Raw genomic sequence first — 19,404 nt, forward strand, 5'->3', positions numbered from 1 at the left:
CTGGTTTCTAGAACTCCAATATATTCAAATCACTTAGTGTTTTGCTAGGACTCATGAGTCCTGAAGGCCCAATCAACCTACAGCAACAAGGATTGCTATAATTTAGGGCTTAAGCCTTATTATTTAAAGGCATTTGTAGAAGAGAGAGAAAATGGCCACAAGGGAACCAGTTTTCTGGCAAACAGCTACCGGTGGCAGCACAGCTGGGAGGTGTTTCCGAAAAACTTGGAGACCCCTGGCCATTATTTACATGTTACTGGCAGTATGTTTTCCGAGGATGTTGATAGTAGGTGGTGAGCATTCCGAGGCCGAAAGCAATGTGCATGGAAATCATAAGGCAACATGTCAAATTCCTTGAAGAATGGGCTTGACCTATATAGATGTAGGGAGATGGATATTCCGCTGGTGAAACCGACCTTGACGTTCTGTTAACACTGTAGGCGCTGACGTGATGCTGGCCCTCTGACAGTGAAGGACGTGCCTTCCCATTGATGACAGTTCCACCTCTGCTCGCACACTTCTTGGTTGCCATCAGGCTGGCCACCTCTTCCATGCAAGTCTACAAGCCTTTATGAGGCTTACTTTAAGCCTCTCTCTCTCTCTCTTGTTGATGGCTGCTCTCTCTCTCTCTCTTGTTGATGGCTGCCTTGTGCACACATACAGAGATGTGTGGCCCCCCTTCTAGAACTCCAATATATTCAAATCATCACGTAGTGTTTTGCTAGGACTCATGAGTGCTGAAGGCCCAATCAACCTACTACAGCAAGGATTGCTATAATTTAGGGCTTAAGCCTTATTATTTTAAGGCATTTGTAGAAGAGAGAGAAAATGGCCACAAGGGAACCAGTTTTCTGGCAAACAGCTACCGGCGGCAGCAGCAGCTGGGAGGTGTTTCCGAAAAACTTGGAGACCCCTGGCCATTATTTACACGTTACTGGCAGCAGGCAGTATGTTTTCCAAGGATGTCGATAGTAGGTGGTGAGCATTCCGAGGCTGAAAGCAATGTGCATGGTGGAAATCATAAGGCAACATGTCAAATTCCTTGAAGAATGGGCGGCTTGACCTATAGAGATGTAGGGAGATGGATATTCCGATGGTGAAACCGACCTTGACGTTCTGTTAACACTGTAGGCGCTGACATTATGCTGGCCCTCTGACAGTGAAGGACGTGCCTTCCCATTGATGACAGTTCCACCGCTGCTCGCACACTTCTTGGTTGCCATCAGGCTGGCCACCTCTTCCATGCGCCTTTATGAGGCTTACTTTAAGCCTCTCTCTCTCTCTCTCTCTCTCTCTTGTTGATGGCTGCTCTCTCTCTCTCTCTCTTGTTGATGGGGCTGCCTTGTGCACACATACAGAGATGTGTGGCCCCCCTTTTGTTTGTGCTCCACAGGGCCTCTTCACAAGGCCACACTGTCTTTTTATGAAGGCTGTGCAGGAATCATAGGAGGGTGTAGCCACCTTCATTGATCTTAAGTGTGCTATAGCTCCACTTCGTACTCGTCCTACAAGGGCTGGATCCAACTCCCTTGCTCAACAAGACAGTTGGCTGTCTCTCCCTACCCCACCACAGAAGAGGGAAATGCGAACAGTCTATAGAGATGGGACACCATGACTTTCTTTCTCCGTGGCTCAATGCAGAGCACAATGAGGGACTCCATCTATATATAACGCTAGAGGAGGAGGGAGAGGAGGAGAGGGGGTGGCCTAGGCCGAGGGGGCGGAGTGGGCTAACATGTTTTAAAGGACCTAAGGTGTTCATATATTCACAACTTTTATCTAAGGTTAAAACATTAATTAAATGGGCTACATTAAGCAGCCCATTTATTAATTTATGTGACCAAGACAGTAGTTGTGAATATGTATATGTATATGTAACCAATAGGGCACTAAAATACTTTTAGGTGCAAATAGGGCACCTAAGCGTTTTTTAAGAGCTTTGTTTTATTAATTAACATGCAAGTCAATCAAACCTTTTAATGCGAGGAAAACGTAAGGGTTGTCAGTTTGTTAGGTCATCCAAGTAAAAAATGTGCGTGCTACAATTTGACATCATGGGATAAATTGTGGAATGCCGGTCATCCTCTCCTCGTTGGGAAGGAGGATTATAGCTCTCTCTCTCTCTCTCTCAACAAAAATGAAATGTTTTTAAGCATCGATTTGAGAACAATGATTTGAGCGTCAACAATCTTGAGATTGACTTTACTAATCCGACACACTAACAGACAACCAATACATCATCACTTTGTTGGCTCTCTCATGCCACAACTTAAAGGCCTGCGCTTGTTGAGGAGTGACATTTTATTCCGGAAGCTTTGGACTCCTAGTATTCTCTTCCCACGAGGAAGTTTCTCATTCTAAACTTTTATGGTTACAAGTTATTCTTGTCTACCTTCTCACTCTTGATGGGCATCTTCAGCTTTTTCCATGTGTCTCTCTTGGATGTGGGTCAGGTGCGAAGAAGTCTCGAGGCTCAAACATATCACTTGAAGAGCCAAGGCGCTTCTCCTTGAGTGGATTGAGGAATGTGGGTTCTCCTTTGAGGAAGTTTTAAAAAAATGAAGGTATTGGTGTTGGTGGTGATGAGATGATGTTAATGGTGTAACATTGCCAATTTTCTATTTTAAAAAATTGCCTTGGGGAGACCGCGTCGATGCAGTCTCCCCACGGCCTTTTTTGCAAAAAATAGTCTCCCCTCAATCCCTCCATGCTGCTCACCTTGGCCAATCATCATTACCACCATCATCACCATTTCAACATCAGTTCATCATCATTAACACCATCAACATTATCATCTCATCGTCATTATCCTAAACACAAATACCTTCATTTAAAAATTGCCTCAGAGGAGGTTGTGTCGGCACGGCCTCCTTTGAGGCAATATGAAGGTGTTGGTGTCGTGGTGATAAGATGATGATAATGGAGCAATAGTGCGTATCCCCTTAATCCCTCCATGGTGCTCACCTTGGCCAGTCATCATCATTACCACCATCATCACCATTTCAATATCACTTCATCATCATCATTACCACCATCATCAACATTATCATCATCTCATCATCACCCTAAACACAAATACCTTCATTTCAAGAAAAACTGCCTCAGAGGAGGGCGTGGCCTCCTTTGAGGTAAGTTTTTTTTAAATAAAGCTGTTGGTATTGTGGTGATGAGATGATGATAATGCTGCAACAATGCCATTTTTTTGTTTAAAAAAATGGTTGTGGGGAGGCCGCGCCAACGCAGTCTCCCCACGGCCTTTTTTTTTTTGGCAAAAAGATTTGCCTTCCCTTTGCCCCTCCATGGTGCCCACCGTATCATCATCATTATTTCATCATTACCACCATGGCCAGTTGATATTGTGCTAATTCTTTCTATCTTTAGCGGTGCATTTGCCCTATCAACTATTTATTTACTGTACTAATTCTTTCTATTTGCTACTTCCCTTAGTGCTAGGCTTCATTATGGCTGAGTCTGTCTTGCATCTCCAGAGGTTTAACAGAAACTCAGTACGAAGGGCTTTGTGTGAATATATGCTCTTGTGTGTGTGTGTGTGTGTGTGTGGAGTGCGTGTGTGAGAGCATATCTTGATACAGAGTTGGACACCCACTATTGGGCACTAATGACGTTAGTGGGGATGTCGTAGTATCTAGTCCATAGTATGCATAATGGAGTTGATATTTATAGTCTTGTGGGTTGACTACCATGAGATGCACATTCCTAAAAGGTGAATTTGGGCATGCTCGTGGATTCATCTAGGTATATATATATATATATATATCATCACCATTTCAACATCATTACCGTCATCACCATTTCATCATTACCACCATCATCACCATTATCATTATCACCCTCAGAGGAGGCAATGCTTTGTGATCATAAGGTTGAACTCCTTGCGTTGATTCACTAGTGGATGGTCCTCCCTTGCGTTCAATTTCAAGTATCGAATGTCCTGTATTTGAGCACTGGAAGGATAGTTGCTATTGTTCTCGGCATACTGACACCATACTGTATCGTCAAAAGCTCTTATAGAGAGCATCTAAAAAATAGCAAAGTAATTTGTTATTGTTAATTCATAGCTAGATCCATATTAGTAACACATGCACATCTGCGGAGCGAAGTGGAAGAACATCTGGAACAACCTCACGTTTGGGCAGAAGCTCCTCCAGATGCCTTGTCTTGGTCTATGGCATCATTGCCATACTGTGAGTGATCATGGTAATCTTCCTTTAGGGTGTCATCCATAGCTCATTTTATAATTGGCTATGTAAAAATAATCATCCATAGCATCAACTCAATTGCGCACATTCTCGATCAAGTATTCCCTTCTCCTCAGAAGAATGTGGATTGAGATTTATGTAAGGACTCCTTAATGTCATTATCTTGTACTTATCATTTAAACATCGAGACATAATTTCTCTCCTAAAATTTAAGTAATTATTTTCATTATCTTGAAAAAGATAAGTTCTTTCATATTTAAACATCGAGGCATAATTTCTCTCCTAAAATTTAAGTAATGATTTTCATTATCTTGAAAAAGATAAGTTCTTTCGTATTTCAAAAAATCCCTCTTACACAAGATATGCTTATTATTTTGAAACATGATTACATCATTGGGAGATTTCTCAACCTCTAAACAAACAAAATTGTCTAATTGGCCCCACAATTATAAATTTTTGAGGAGAAAGATACATATTCAAATGGTTCAATCTAGACAAATATTCGTCTAAAGTGTATTGGCTTCTACCCTATGGATCTTATAATCCTTTAGTAAATTTGTCCTTTTCATAATTATGGGTAGACACAAGTTCAAAACATAATAGGGTAAAATAATTAATGTCCATCTCTATAGTGAACTTTGCTTCACTTTGATCCCAAACATATCTCTACATGAAAAGAGGTTGATATGGTCGGCCAAAATAATACTCTCTACAACTCTAACAAAAAATAGTTGCTGGAGATCTATTATTGGCTAAATGTTGAAATACAACCTTAAGACTTTCTTGCTCTTGCATACAAATACCATACTTTGTGCCATTACTACACTTTTTAGTTTTACCCATTTAAAATTTGTACAAGAAAAAAAAAAGTAGACAAGGAAGGAAAAGAACATCATATACTTTTTATTATATCAAGTTTGGTTAGGTACAAAGAGATGAAAACTCATTAGTTCTAATCCTTGGCTCTATCTAAAGCTCTCTCTCCACCCTCATCTAGATAGCCCTACGACTCTCCTAGTCATGCCATGAAAACGCGGTACATGACTTGAGGAGTGGGAAAATCTAGGGTCGGGGAATACAGGTAACTAAAAACACAAAAAACTTGCGTCAAAGTCCTAAAATTCCTAGGCATAGGCTCACATAGTCTAAGTTGGGCTATGATCCTCATCTTGAAGTGGATCATAGCTAGAGAAATGTTCTCCCAGATCATCACATCCTAACTACAGTAGGTGGTGATGGTGTGAGTGAACCAATAAACCCCACTGCTCCACCTGTGTCAGAAAGTAAAGCTCCTCAAAATGTCGAGCTTGCATCATTAGCTAAATTCTTGAATGCAAAAGTTACGATGTCATTTTTTTGTGATAATCTAGGTATCTTGGAAAGACATGATTGAATCATCTACCACATCATCTAAAAAGAAACCCAAATCTTGAATTTGTTTAAGTCACACGAAGCCACTTCTAACAGCCACACCATTCCCAAGGCATGAACGCTCCGGCCAACCAATGCATAGGAGCTCCATAGACTGCCACTCGGTCCAAGTCCCTAGACACTCACTACCCAATACAATGGGAGTTGTCTCTCATCCATCACACTAACCATGTCAAGAGCACACCCATGTCCGTGCTGAGATGGATCAAGGACTCGAACGACCATCTTCATCACGATAGGATCCACACCACTCAAATGATCGACAATATAAATGTCTACGTGTGATACCTTCACAGGCTTTCACAATAATACATACAATGAATAAGAAAACAATCAATATAGAAAACATGATCAAGTAGTGATGCACAAACATACATTGAGACTGAGTAAACATTTTTAAGCTCGATGAGACATTCTCTGCTCTCCATTGGATCTTTGAATGATATTTCTCCAATTTGTCATGATCCTCACGATAACTTGATCTAGTAAAACATGTGTTTTGACTTGCTTTGAATGTTAAGCCTTCTAAGGTCTCAATAACTCTAGGTATTCTTTTTTATTTTCAAGAGCTAATTCATCTCTTAGGTTTTTGGACACAAACACTTGTTCTGTTTGAGTCTCTCGACCCCAATTTTTTTAAAACTTGGCCTTTGGGTTTTTTAAGATTTAGGTCGGAATTCTATATATCCTTGATTCACATGCACTAGCAAACTCTTTTCTCTAATTCTTACAACCTTGATAAGGGTCAAAAAAGTCTTATTCCTCACCTAGGAGAACCTATTTTTTTGATCTCCTAAGTCATAAAAATGGGGGTAATCCAATGTCAAGGACTTCCTATCATATCACTTGTTTTTACTTTTACCTATGCGATAATTGAGAAAAGTAGCACTTTATCTCTCTAGAATTCTCACTAGGGTTTTAAATCGTACTTTCCCTTTTCCCCCTAAAATTCTACATGTTTCAATAGATATTATTCACTCCTACACTAGGCTTTATCCCATAAATTTTGGGCCATAAAAATTAGATTTTCTCTCTCTAAAAGAAGAAACTTTTTTGGGTCAAAGTCTAGAATCCTAGTTTCCTATGTGTAAAACTCTAAAATTTACTCATCATACCTTCCTAAAAATAACAAGGATTCCTCATGAGGGTTTAGTACATATTCATATGTACATGATTGCACATAAATTGGTGCACAATTTCTTCCACACATTCAATCTAAACTAAACACTTCACAATTTTTTTTTCGGGTTCTGGGTATTCTAATGTGAAATCATCTTCTAAAAATCTAACAAAAGGAATGATATAGATTGAGTGCAACTATGCCTTCTAGGGTCACTAATTTAATTTGTTGTTGTGTTATAACCTAAGGCAACAACCTTAATAATTTTTTTAGAGACTCACAAGCAGTCAGGTAAGGTACTAGGGCATCTGCATAATCAATTTCCCAAGGATGGTGATATCTAGCCCATCTAAATCATGGGTAAGGTCATTTACATTTAACTAATACCTTTTCTTGCTTTCTATAATTTTTACAGAGCTTAAGAAAACTAAGAGATGATAAATTTTAAATATAAGAAAAGAAACAAAGGCCATAAGTACATTGTACTTCAAAAATTTGGAAAAGAGAGATGTTTGATCACTTACTTATATATAAGTCTTGCAAATAGAGGTGTATATGTGTTGCAATAAATGAAAATGACTTCCCAAGCTCTCAAATAATCCATGCCCCCCTCTTCCTTGATTTTAGTGCCCCACACAAGCTTTAATGTGAAGTAGATGGCTAGTTTGACTAGCTAGGGTAGTACTATAGCATGCAAGAGATGTAAGTGAGGATTTTAAGGCAATAAATGATATCGAAGGGATGCTATCAAGTAGGTATGGAAAAATGAAGAGAGGGGATCTCTTTTATAGCCCAACACCCCCCCAATGCATGGTATCTACTATATATACCATATTTAAGTTCCATTCTACCATGCACTCTACATACATGAGGTAACTCCATCAAAAAGGGGGCGAAAGGTGGCTAGACTAAATCTCACTAATGCATGAGGCCACCATGCAACTAATGCAACTTAAGAAAGGACGTTCGACACCACTATGCATACCACCATACAAACTACCACTAGTCTAAAACCATGTACAATTACCACCTACCCAAAAACCATGTGCCCACCTTGGTTTTACATAAACCCATGGTTTTACCTCAACCATTGAACCTTAGTCCATTTAATTAATTCGTCGATGGGTGCCCCTAGTGTAGCTAATTTTTAATTTATTCCCTTAAGGTGCTAGTAATATTTTTGGCCAAGCACATAGCCCCATATTTTGATTTAAATTATGGACTTATTTTTCTCAAATTATTTTAAGGTTATGGTGATTTTACACATATGCACATGCACAAGTGCACACAGGCACCAGTGTGGACACATTAATTTTTCTAAGTGGTGTACCATACGTAAATAAATCAACTTAAGCTAGGCATTAATTCTATTTAAATTTTCTCTAAATCTTCAAACTCATTTTTACATATGTTTAGGCCATTAAGAGTACACAAACATGTGCTTATGCCTCGATTATTGTGTAATTTTCTTCCTCTTCAGAAATGCACAATTTCATCTATTAAAAAAACTTTTCTGCAATAATTTCTTTTACAAAAAAAAGGGCAAAGAGGGATCTTACAATCTAGGAAGTGTCTCACATTTCCTAGTTTTTACTCTTACTAGATACCTTCATTCTATCTAGCAAATTATCTAGTAAATTATTATTTTTAACTATATAGGAACTCGTTAGAAGTTCCTTATGAAAATTTGCAAAAGCCACAGATTTCATTAACGTTAAAGAATTAAAGTGCATAGACAATGACAATGTAGACAATATTGGAAGGTGATCCTAGAAGGTGGGGCTATTTTTGGCATATGGAAGGTGAGGATATTGTCGATGATTGCAAGAGGCTTCCCTTTCTTTACATGTAGTCAAGCCAGGTGCTTGAAGAGCTACTATCAACACCTTGCTAGGTCTTTAAATGTTGACATCCTCTTTAGTGGCCTTTGTAAGTGGAATTTCGACATCATGGCTTAACACCATCAACCTCATTAGTTCTTTATTATCATCAACAAAATCCTTTTCTTTGAAGATAGACTCTTTTGCAAGTACCACACATAACAAAAATCCTCTCATTCACTGAGGGCACTACTTTGTAGTAGATGAAGGTCCTCTAATCTTAGAAGTAGTAGTGATTCAATCCGATAATAGCCTATAAACTCATCATTGAGGTCATGTATCTATCATTAACAAGATGAAAAATGCAAGTGCGATAAATTAATAGCCTATAAATTCACTGAGGCCATGTATTCCAACATTAATAAATTCATTCAATGAGGCCATGTATTCCATCATTAGCAAGCTAAATAATACACGTGCTAGTGGGTTAGATTTTTGTTTGGTTTCTTTAGCAAATCAAAATACCATGCAACTCATTAAAGTTCAGCATTTTATCATGGGTAAAAAGGGATGTCATAAAGTGATTCCAACTTCCAAGAAGGAGACTACTCAAAGTGTGGTCTCAACAATAACCTCAAACCTTGATAATTGATCTAGTAAATATTTGATGTGAGTGAGGTGATTTGTCACACTGTCTCCTTCCTTCATGTTTTCTAGTCAATAAATTTATCTTTTAATAGCTAGAATAATCTAGTTACTATTATTTTTATAGGTTTTTTCAATTTGATCCTAGGCTTCTTTGGACATTACAATATTCTTTAAAATAGGATAATGTTGACTCAAGTTAATAAGGATTGTGCATATTGACTTTTATCATCTTTGTTGGTTTCATTTTTTAGCCTTTTCCTAAAGTTTTCTAACCTTGAGAATTTTCTCCATTTTGAATTTTCAAATGGAGAAATTTGATCCATAAAGTTTTACACTGTTAAGAAGTGGACTTTCATTATTACTGCCCATGGTTGAAATGGTTTATTTGCTTGACTTTATGTGTGCACGTAGTGATAGTAATCGATTCTTATTTATTTGCACATTTTTATGGTTATTTCTTTAAAATGGAAAGCACAAGAAAATCAGGACAAAATTATGGCACCAACCTTTTGCATGCTCCAACATTGATGAGATGACGTGGGGACTTAAATTGGTGCTCCAAATTTGATGATGACTTGAGACCTCGGAAGTTCGTTGTCTTAATACCAAAAGGAAGCTCACTCTATGCTGTTGAGTTACCCCTTGAGGCTCGTAGACTTTTTGGTTTGAAATACGGGCCTTCGCTTGTTCCGTCAACAACAAAGTTCTTCGAACTTTAACCTCCTTGCTGCACATGCTTTGGTCCCCGCGTTCGTTATCGAGCAAGAGTAAGTGCAACGATCCACCAAGAGCTCCAAAGCTATTTCTCACTCTAGTGAGAGTGCCTTCTAGCATGGGTTGATATTCTCTTATAAAACAAGAGGATGATTGCTAAATCTCTTCTATATATTACTTCTATATAAGCATGTAACTATAATCTTTTTTATCATTTACTATTCAAATTGATTTGATGTATTACTTTGATATACTACTTTGATGTCTTCATCATACTAGTACTAAAACTATGAACTTATTTGAACTCTAATCTTCATGTATTACTTAGTCTAGTGGAGCTGGGTATCTAAAATATTATGACATTTATAACACGTGGGGGGTATGCCTAACTCATAGCACTAACTTGGTGGTATATGACCAACATGGGTTAAACTCCATATTGATTAACTTAATGAAACATAATCAAACAATATAATGAATACAAAACATAAGACATAGACAAACGCACAAAGATTGTGAACGTTTTAACAAAATATGCTAACAAAATATGTCGATAATATTTTGATGATCTAGATGGCATTTTATTAAGCTAAATAGTAAGTTACAAAACTAAAGAGATACAAAGCATTACCTACCACTAGGCATGAATATAACTATCTATACTAAAATAAATGGATAAATGAATAAAAGATGACTATTATTATCTTGTAATCCGGCTCGCTACCTTTTTTCTTTGGTTTTCATATTCTAGTATTTTTTGTAATTTATATTCTCAAATTGTCATTGACCAAACATTTATCTTATGAAAGGGGGCATCTTACATAAAACACACAAAGCATTTTACTCTTGTAACTTGGTCGTTTACTAGTAAGACCGCTTTATTCATTCCTACTGATTAACCCTTTATTTGGGTTGACTTGTTAATTCACTTTAAACAATAATTTTCCTTATAAGGGTTGACTTATTTACACATTAGTGACAATATTTTTCTTTATTTAGAAGGCCTATACTGGCCTTTTACTCTTTAGGTGAACACAATAGGTTATCACACTAGGTGACGACCTATTGTCTCACCTATTGTGTGTAACCATTTCTATGGGTAGAGGAGGGTACACACACATACACAAAACTTTGGTGCTTTAACCTAAGCTCCAAACTTCTTCAACTATACTCATTGGGGTGCATAACTTGCATTGCCACCTAGTTGTGTTATAAATTTCTTTCCTTATATTAGCTTCATCGTCTCATTTATTGACTGGCAAAACCATGTTTTCCTCTTTGTTTTCACCTAATAACTATCCCTTTTGTAGGAGAGTATAATTTGTACATTCACTAAGTAATAATAATTTAGTCATGTACAACCTTTCTTAAGGCTAAAAGATAGTTTACAAATTATTAATACTTTAGGCACGTACCTCTCTTAGTAATAGTACTTTAGTCATGTACATCTCGTAAGGTTGAAAGATAGTTTGCAAATTAGTAATACTTTAGGCGTATACCTGTCTTAGTAAAAATACCATTAGTCATGTACCTTTCTTAAGGTTGAAAGATAGTTTACAAATTAGTAATACTGAGGTAATACTCTAGGTGTATAACTCTCTTAGTAATAATACCATTAGTCATGTACCTTTATCAAAGTTGAAAGATAGAAATTATGAATACTTTAGGCACATACCTCTCTTAAGGTTTGGTGATTACGGCTACATCACTTCTATTTTTTTTTTCTAGTAGTTGAGTTCGAGTTAGTAGTCATTACTTTAGGCACATACCTCTCGTAAGCTTTGGTGATTACGGCTACATCACTTCCAATTTTTTCTAGTAGTCGAGTTTGACCGAGTAGTCATTGCTAATTACGCCTAGCTTCACTGCCCAATTTAGTCATCTTTAGCTGCCTCATCTCGACTCTAGATTATGTGCTATTAAGAGCAAACATCTCTTAAGAATACTCTCATGTTTAAATAAGCTACTCTCCTTCCATCCCTACAAAGATTACACCTCTACTACACCCATACTAGCAATAAGGCCTCTAAATTCTACTCTCGTCTTTAAAAATGCATTAAGAGTCATTTAAGTACATAGAATATGCATCTTTTTTTAATCATCAATGCAAGCTTCCTTTTAAGAAATTCTTGGGTTTAATTTCTTTGATTTAATTTTTCTCTTAAATCATGTGTTTTATTTTGTTTTACAAGTTTTTTTCCATGACAATCATAAAGTAACCATTCTGGTGTTTATTTTTTAAATTTTCTAGACTCATTTTTATTTATATTCATAACATTAAACAAAATCACATAATTTTTCACTAGCAGTTGCATTTTAATTTTCTAGACTCCTGTTTATTTATATTTCTAACATTACACAAAATCACTTAATTTGTTACTAGCACTTGCATTGTTTAGTTTGTTACTGGCATGGCCTCACTGATGAATTTAATATGGAGACGAACCACTACTACTTCTAAGACTAGTGGACCTTCATCTACTAATTGAGTCTTCTATCCTAAGTAAATTTTAATATTGATTTATCTATAGTCCTCCCCCTCTATTGAAATACATTGATTCATAACTTACTAGACCTAATGCAAGTCTCATCTCTTGAACATAATTTCTTTTCTCATCAAATATGTTGGGGTATAACTTAAAAACTCATACCATAAGCATGTAACTATAATGTTTTTATCATTTAGTATTCAAATTTCTTTGATGTATGGATCATGATGCCATTTACTATTCAAATTGCTGTGATATATTGATCAAGATGTCATTCCTAGAAGTAAAATTTTAATGAATGTCTTAATTTCTTTGAAACACTTGAATCTCCTTTTTTACTTAGCTTTAAAGTAATTTTATCTTTGTTTTTCAGAAGTTCTTCTAGTGCGGTTAATTATAGCTTGATCTTGAATTTAAGGCTCCTTCCTATCATTTCATGTTTCTTAAAGATCTTGATCATACTCTCCTTGTCTAGTACTAAAACTATCAAACACTTGCATTTGATTTCTAATCTTCATTTACTTGTCTAAAATATTTGATCTTGGATTGTAAGGCTCCTTCCTATCATTTAAAAATCTTGATCATACTCTCCTTGTCTAGTACTAAAACTACAAAACATTTGCATTTGATTTCCAATATTCATTTACCTATCTAAAATATTGTGATGTCCATAACATGTAGGAGGTATCTTTTGACACATGCCTTCCTAAAATAGTACTGACTCGTCTTCTTTTTGGATCCCTCCCCTTCAGTGTTTTGGATCTCAAGTGAAGCTAGACATAGTTTTTCTCATACTTCACTCCTAAAGGAGGAGGTTTTTGCATATTATCTTGTAATCTTGCTCACTACTCTTTCTCCTTAGCTTCCATTTTCTAGTACTATTTTGTAATTTCTATTCTCAAATTGTCATTAACCAAACATTTTCCTTGTGAAAGGAGTTGTCATATGTAAAACACACATATAGATACACATATCATCACATCATCTCTCTCTCTCTCTCTCTCTCTCTCTCTCTCTCTCTCTCTCTCATATAGAGGCACCCACACACACACCCTACCCACCACCAAACACATACACACACCCACCATTAGAAATATATGCATACTTATACTCTCTCACACACACACACACACCCCACACATAAAAAGGCATCCTCTCTCTCTCTCTCTCTCTCTCTCTCTCTCTCTCTCTCTCTCTCTCGCTCTCTCTTACACACATGCACATACTCACATACAAACAAAGCTCAATGTTTTGATCCATCTCCACCCTATCTTTGAACTCCCACAATAGTGGCTAGAGTAGAGGGTCGGGTCGATGCATGGTAAGGGTGATCACTTTCATTCACTCTCAAGGGACATAGGATGTCAATGCAAACGAGAAAAGTAATAGGCAGGGTATCTTAATAAAGATATTTAGAGCACTCACAACATGACACGTGTCCCTTGAGCCAATAGCCCAGTATCTCAGTCAACAAGATCCCTAGCATCACCATGCGAGCAACAACGGGAGGGTTCACCTATCTTGATCAAGATCCATGTCATAACAATTGTCATCTCAATTGAGATAGCTAGTCCATTGGTATCCATGTCAATGCCACAAAGGATCTCAATTCGACATATGCATAACTACCACCTCAGATCTAGATTAACCATGTATTGTAATGCCATGCAATTCAACTATGCCCCTCATGACATCGAGACCATGTATCTCGATCGAGATACCAACATGCGACCCTAGCCATTTAGGTATCTCAATCGAGATACACAATTGTGATCTCTCATCCATGTATCTTAAACAAGATATGGAAATGTGACCTCTACCATCCAAATATCCCGATCAAGATATGTCGATGTGATCTCAACCGTTCATGTATCTCGATTGAGAGATACATGAATGTGATTTCAGCCATTCATGTATCTTGATCAAGATACATGGATGTGATCTTAGCCGTTCATGTATCTTGATCAAGATACATGGATATAATCTCAATATAATTCTTCTTATCATCATAGTTTTGGTATGACAGTCCATTCAAAGCTCTATATGGACAAGAATGCCTTTTTAACTAAATGCTTAAAGAAATGGATAATCCGATATAATCAATAAAGACAGATCTTAAAGCTACTCTAGATAGATAGAAGTAATATGCTGATCTGAAGAGGTCCATTTGAGAATTTGAAGAAGGTGATATGGTCTTTCTTCATGTGTGATCCAAGAGAAGTTCTCTATCATTGGGAAAGTATAAGAAGTTATCACCAAGATGCTATGGACCTTACATTATCATGAGGAAGATTGGTGACTAAGCTTATGGTTTTTCTTCATGTGCAACCTAAGAGAATTTCTCTTTGGGAAATTATAAGAAGTTATCACCAAGATACTGTGGATCTTACATTATCACGAGGAAGATTGGTGAGACCAGGCTTATAAATTACTTCTTTCGTCGCATCTTAAGATTCATAATGTTTTTTATGTTAGTTTGTTAAAGAAATATCATCCAAACCTTGAGCATATCTTGGAGGATGTGATCAGATTATTATGCTGGTCCAATAGTGTTAGAATCTGAAGAAATCCTAGATTTTAGAGAAAAGCCTTTAAGAAACAAAATTCTAAAACAATATTTGGTTAAGTGGAAAATTTCCCTATTGAAGATGTAACTTGAAAATGCAACTTGAGAAAATGAGGAGGATCTAGCTAAGGACTATCCCTATTTCATGAGATGAGGACATCTTAATGCTTAAGTAGGGGAGAATGTAAGATCCCTCTTTATCCTTTTTTTTCTTGTAAAAGAAATTGTTAGAGGACAGTTTTTTTTAGAAAATTACACAATCGAGGCATAAGCACATGTGTGTACATTCCTTGATGGCGTGGTCTATATTCCATCTCCTCCATGTTTGCTATAAATGCTCCTTTAGTAGAGGAAACTCCATCTTGTACATATCTAGCATTGTTGGAGATTGCACTCTATGGCAGGCTATTGTGTAGATGAAAGTGTTAAACCTTTGAATTTCTGTTTTGCATAGCAGGTTGACTTTTGAGTTCTTGAGTAGTTCCCCTTCCTTATTCAAACTTTCTTCTCATGCACTTTCTTCCTATTCCAGTATTAGTGTGTGCTAGGGGATGGAGGGAGCCATGGTTATTCCATGGGAACAACTATTGGAAAGGCCTTGGAAATCTTCAATGCTGTTTGGTCAAGGTAGTGCCGAGGCTTATGCTGCTTCCTTTGTGAGCTTGTTGAAGGAGGTAGATTTTCATATTTAACATGTTGAGGTTGTACAAGCTGTTCTCCTTTCCTTGGTTTTTTGTGATTGTGTTTTCTAGCCTTGTCCAATCCATGTGTTTCTTTGTCTGTTTGGTGGCCATGGCTTCCTTTGGGATGCTTTTCTTTATCTAGCTGGCCATGGGTTTCTCTCTTTGTTTTAGGCTCTTGTCTGTGATCCCTGAGCCTTCTCTGTCTTTGTCCTTTGTCGACTTTTTACAAAAAGCATGCCATATCCACTAGCTTTTTGTAAGTCAGTCATTTGCTTTCCCATGCCCTCCAGCCATGTTAAGTCTGCCTTATAAATGGCCATATCCATTGGCACTCTGGTTGTGTACTCTTCGGTTGTTAGCTCAATGTACTCTTTTGCTAAGTTAAGAGGTATGTGTTTCAAATAGAATACCCATGCAATGTAGCTTGTAACCATGGGGTGCATTTGAGCTTGATACAAGTCAACAAAATTCTACAAGGCTAGGGTCCCCTGAAAAATCATCATCATTTACATGAGCCTCCTAGAGCTTAGGGAACCTACCTACATAATCTAAGCAAATATCAATAGGGAGAGTGGTGCATCGAGCGTCATCTTGGCAAATTGCAATAGGGAGAATGGTGCATTGAACATTATCCCTTGGCAATTGCCTCTCTTGGTTGAGCCTTTCCCTTATGATGTGCTCATGGAGCAACCTTATATTCTCCGTTTTAGCAGCTAGCTCTTGGAATGTTTTTGATTTGGTTTCGAGCCCTTCGTGAGATGCATGTGCTTTTGTAGGCAATTCACCTTACTCAAGACACTCCCCTCATGAAATTCCCTCTCTGACATGGTTCTCTATGGGAACATAGAAATTGGTCCTGTAGGCCCTTCTATTTCTATTGGGTCTACTGCACCACTAACATAGAAATTGGTCCTACAAGCCCTTCTATTTCTATTGGGTCTGCTACACCACTAACATAGAAATTGGTCCTACAAGCCCTTCTATTTCTAGCTGGGCCTGTTGCACCAGCACCTACGTGCCATTTAGCCTTGAGATTTCCTCTCTTGGGTTAGGGTAAGCTTGTAACTCCTTGGGAAGAGGCTCTTCTAATCCTCTGAATTTGTACTTCCTTTCCACGACTTTCTTGGCCATTTTAAGAAGCTCATCTTTTCGATGACTTCACCTTCCCCACCTTGTTCTTCATCAAGTGATTTGAACTAGCAGTTCAAGGATGATTTCTATTTCCACATAGCTCAGATCATCGTTCGATTTTAAATGCATAGTTGCTCGTTCCTCTCTATGAGGTTCTGAGGCTCTTCCAACTTTCTCCTAGAGTTTTGGGGTTCTCTCTACCAAGACTGGTCCATCAGGACCATCTAGTCCCTTCTCTTCATCCAAGGTTATTTGTCTTACTGAATTCGAAACATCCTCGATCTCAGCATAACCAAGGTGGTCTTTTGGGTCCCTTACCCACTAGGACTTTTTGAGGTCCCTAGTTGATTGGTTACTTTTTCTAGCTCTGAGGAGGGAAATGTACCTTTTCCCTTGCCTCATTTCTTGTTTTTATCACTCTTGGAAGTTTTCGGCACTTGGGTTGTAGATGGAGGGCTAGCCTGATCTTGCTTTTGTTAGCCCTAGTCACAATCCTCGCTAATACTTCTGGTTCATCTTTTGAAGAAGTTTGGCTTATGACATTGACTATGCCAAGGTGGTTGTTGGGTAATGGTAGATAGATTTGGAGTGGTGGGCTTGCATAGGTATTCACATTGATCAAGTGATCTATGCCACACCACCGGATACACCATCTATTTAATGGTGGCAGATTTGTTGTTACTTCTTTTGAATCTACCTTCATGGAGCATTTCCCCCCCCACTATGTGAGGGCCTTGACATCTAAAGCAAGAAAAAGGGGGTCTCCTCAAGCCATTAATGTCCCATGGTCTATAAGCTTTTGATGCTATTTGCCTATTTACATTAAAGCAACCAACTGTTGCATATCCAACATTAATAGTCCTAGTTGTCTTGAATGATATTCCCTTTAAGGTGGGCTTCTAGGGATTGAATCCAGGTAGTCAACATAAAAATTTTGATGTGCTAGGAGGTTCATCTGATATGTGTTTTGTATTTACTAGCCTCATCGGTGTGGATTATGGTGGTGTTGTTTGATTGTGGTGGTGACACCACCGGAGGTGGAACATCTGATGTTCTATCCAGGTCTCTTGCCGATGTAGGGTCTGTTACTACATGAGTAGCATTTGGTCTAGTTGTAGGTGGGGTTGGTAAAGCTAATGAGACTGAGAAGAGGCTAGTAACACAAGCACTCTTGTCATTCTAGCCATTCGTTGTGCATGATTTCCATATCTTTTGCGATACCTGCACCACTAGTTCCCTCTTGCTCTCAAGAGGGGGCACTCATGCATTGTGTGGTTGCTTCTGCAAACAACACACCAAGTCATTTCCTACCTTGGAGCTAAATGTGGATGGCCCGTCTCCCTAGGAGAGACTTTCTACAATTCTTCTAGCCCTTCTTGGGCTCTTATGTTTTCCTAGTATCTTAACTTTTGAGACTAAGTTTTGTTTTGACCTAAGAGTCTGGTCATCTACTTTTCATGCAAGGGATGCATGCAAAGTTATAATCAAAATCTATTGCATCTAGACATCACTCCACTAATGTTCTATGCCTTCTGGCATACAATGCATCATGTAATTGTTTTCTTCTCAATCCTTCTAAGAACAATTAAATTAGCTTGGTTTGGCTTAGTTTTTCCTCTACACGACATCATCAAGTTGTTGGAATTGATACGATTGTGTAATTGAGTTGTGCTTAACACCAGTCTTTGAGAAGCATGTGGTAAATGCTAGCTCGAGATCCTCCATGGTCCCTTTTTATGAGTCTCCTAGCATTTAAAACCACAACAATACATTACCTTCTAGGGTCAATCCAAAGGCATCAATCTTAGTTGTAGGATTGGCTACCTTCTCAACCATACATATTTGTCTAAATCTGGCTAGGTGGTAGTAGGAATCCCTAGATCCTTCAAAATTTGACACTTGCTTGGATATGTGTGAGGCTCTAATTCTTGGATAGCCATGATTGTATTCATCTCTCATTCCTTTTGGTAGTCTGACCATCATGAGAATGCATCATCTGGCAATCTTCTTGCTTCATCAAGAATACGAGCTCCTGCTCTAAGATTTGTAGGCTCAACTACCGATTTTGGAGCCATTGGGGCTACGTATCTAGGTTTGACTCAGGAAGGTATATGTGCATAGGATAGTTTTGTGTATCTATAGGCTAGTTAATGGTTTTGGGAGCACATTTGATGTATGCATCATTGGGTATCCCGCTAGCCCACTACTTGCTGGTTTGGCTTGTAAAGAGAGAGAGAGAGAGAGAGAGAGAGAGAGAGAGAGAGAGAGAGAGAGAGAGAGAGAGATTAAGTGTCTACTAAAGACCCAATGGGCCTATGAGACCAAAGTGATACAATAATGTCCATGGCATATCTCATCATGGAATGGAAAATAAAACAGAAAGAAAACATAAACATAGCTATCTCACTAGGGTGATACAAAACTGTCCATGGAAACTCATCATGGAATACTAAGAACATAGAAACATAGCTATCTCACTAGGGTGATACAAAACTGTCCATGGAAACTCATCATGGAATACTAAGAACATAGAAACATGAGAGCAACATCAACTCTGAGTAGATGGTATACCACTCTCCAAA

The sequence above is a fragment of the Cibotium barometz genome, chromosome 30 (assembly GCF_041138505.1).
Source record: "Cibotium barometz isolate CiBa-2024 chromosome 30, ASM4113850v1, whole genome shotgun sequence".
NCBI lineage: Eukaryota > Viridiplantae > Streptophyta > Polypodiopsida > Cyatheales > Cibotiaceae > Cibotium > Cibotium barometz.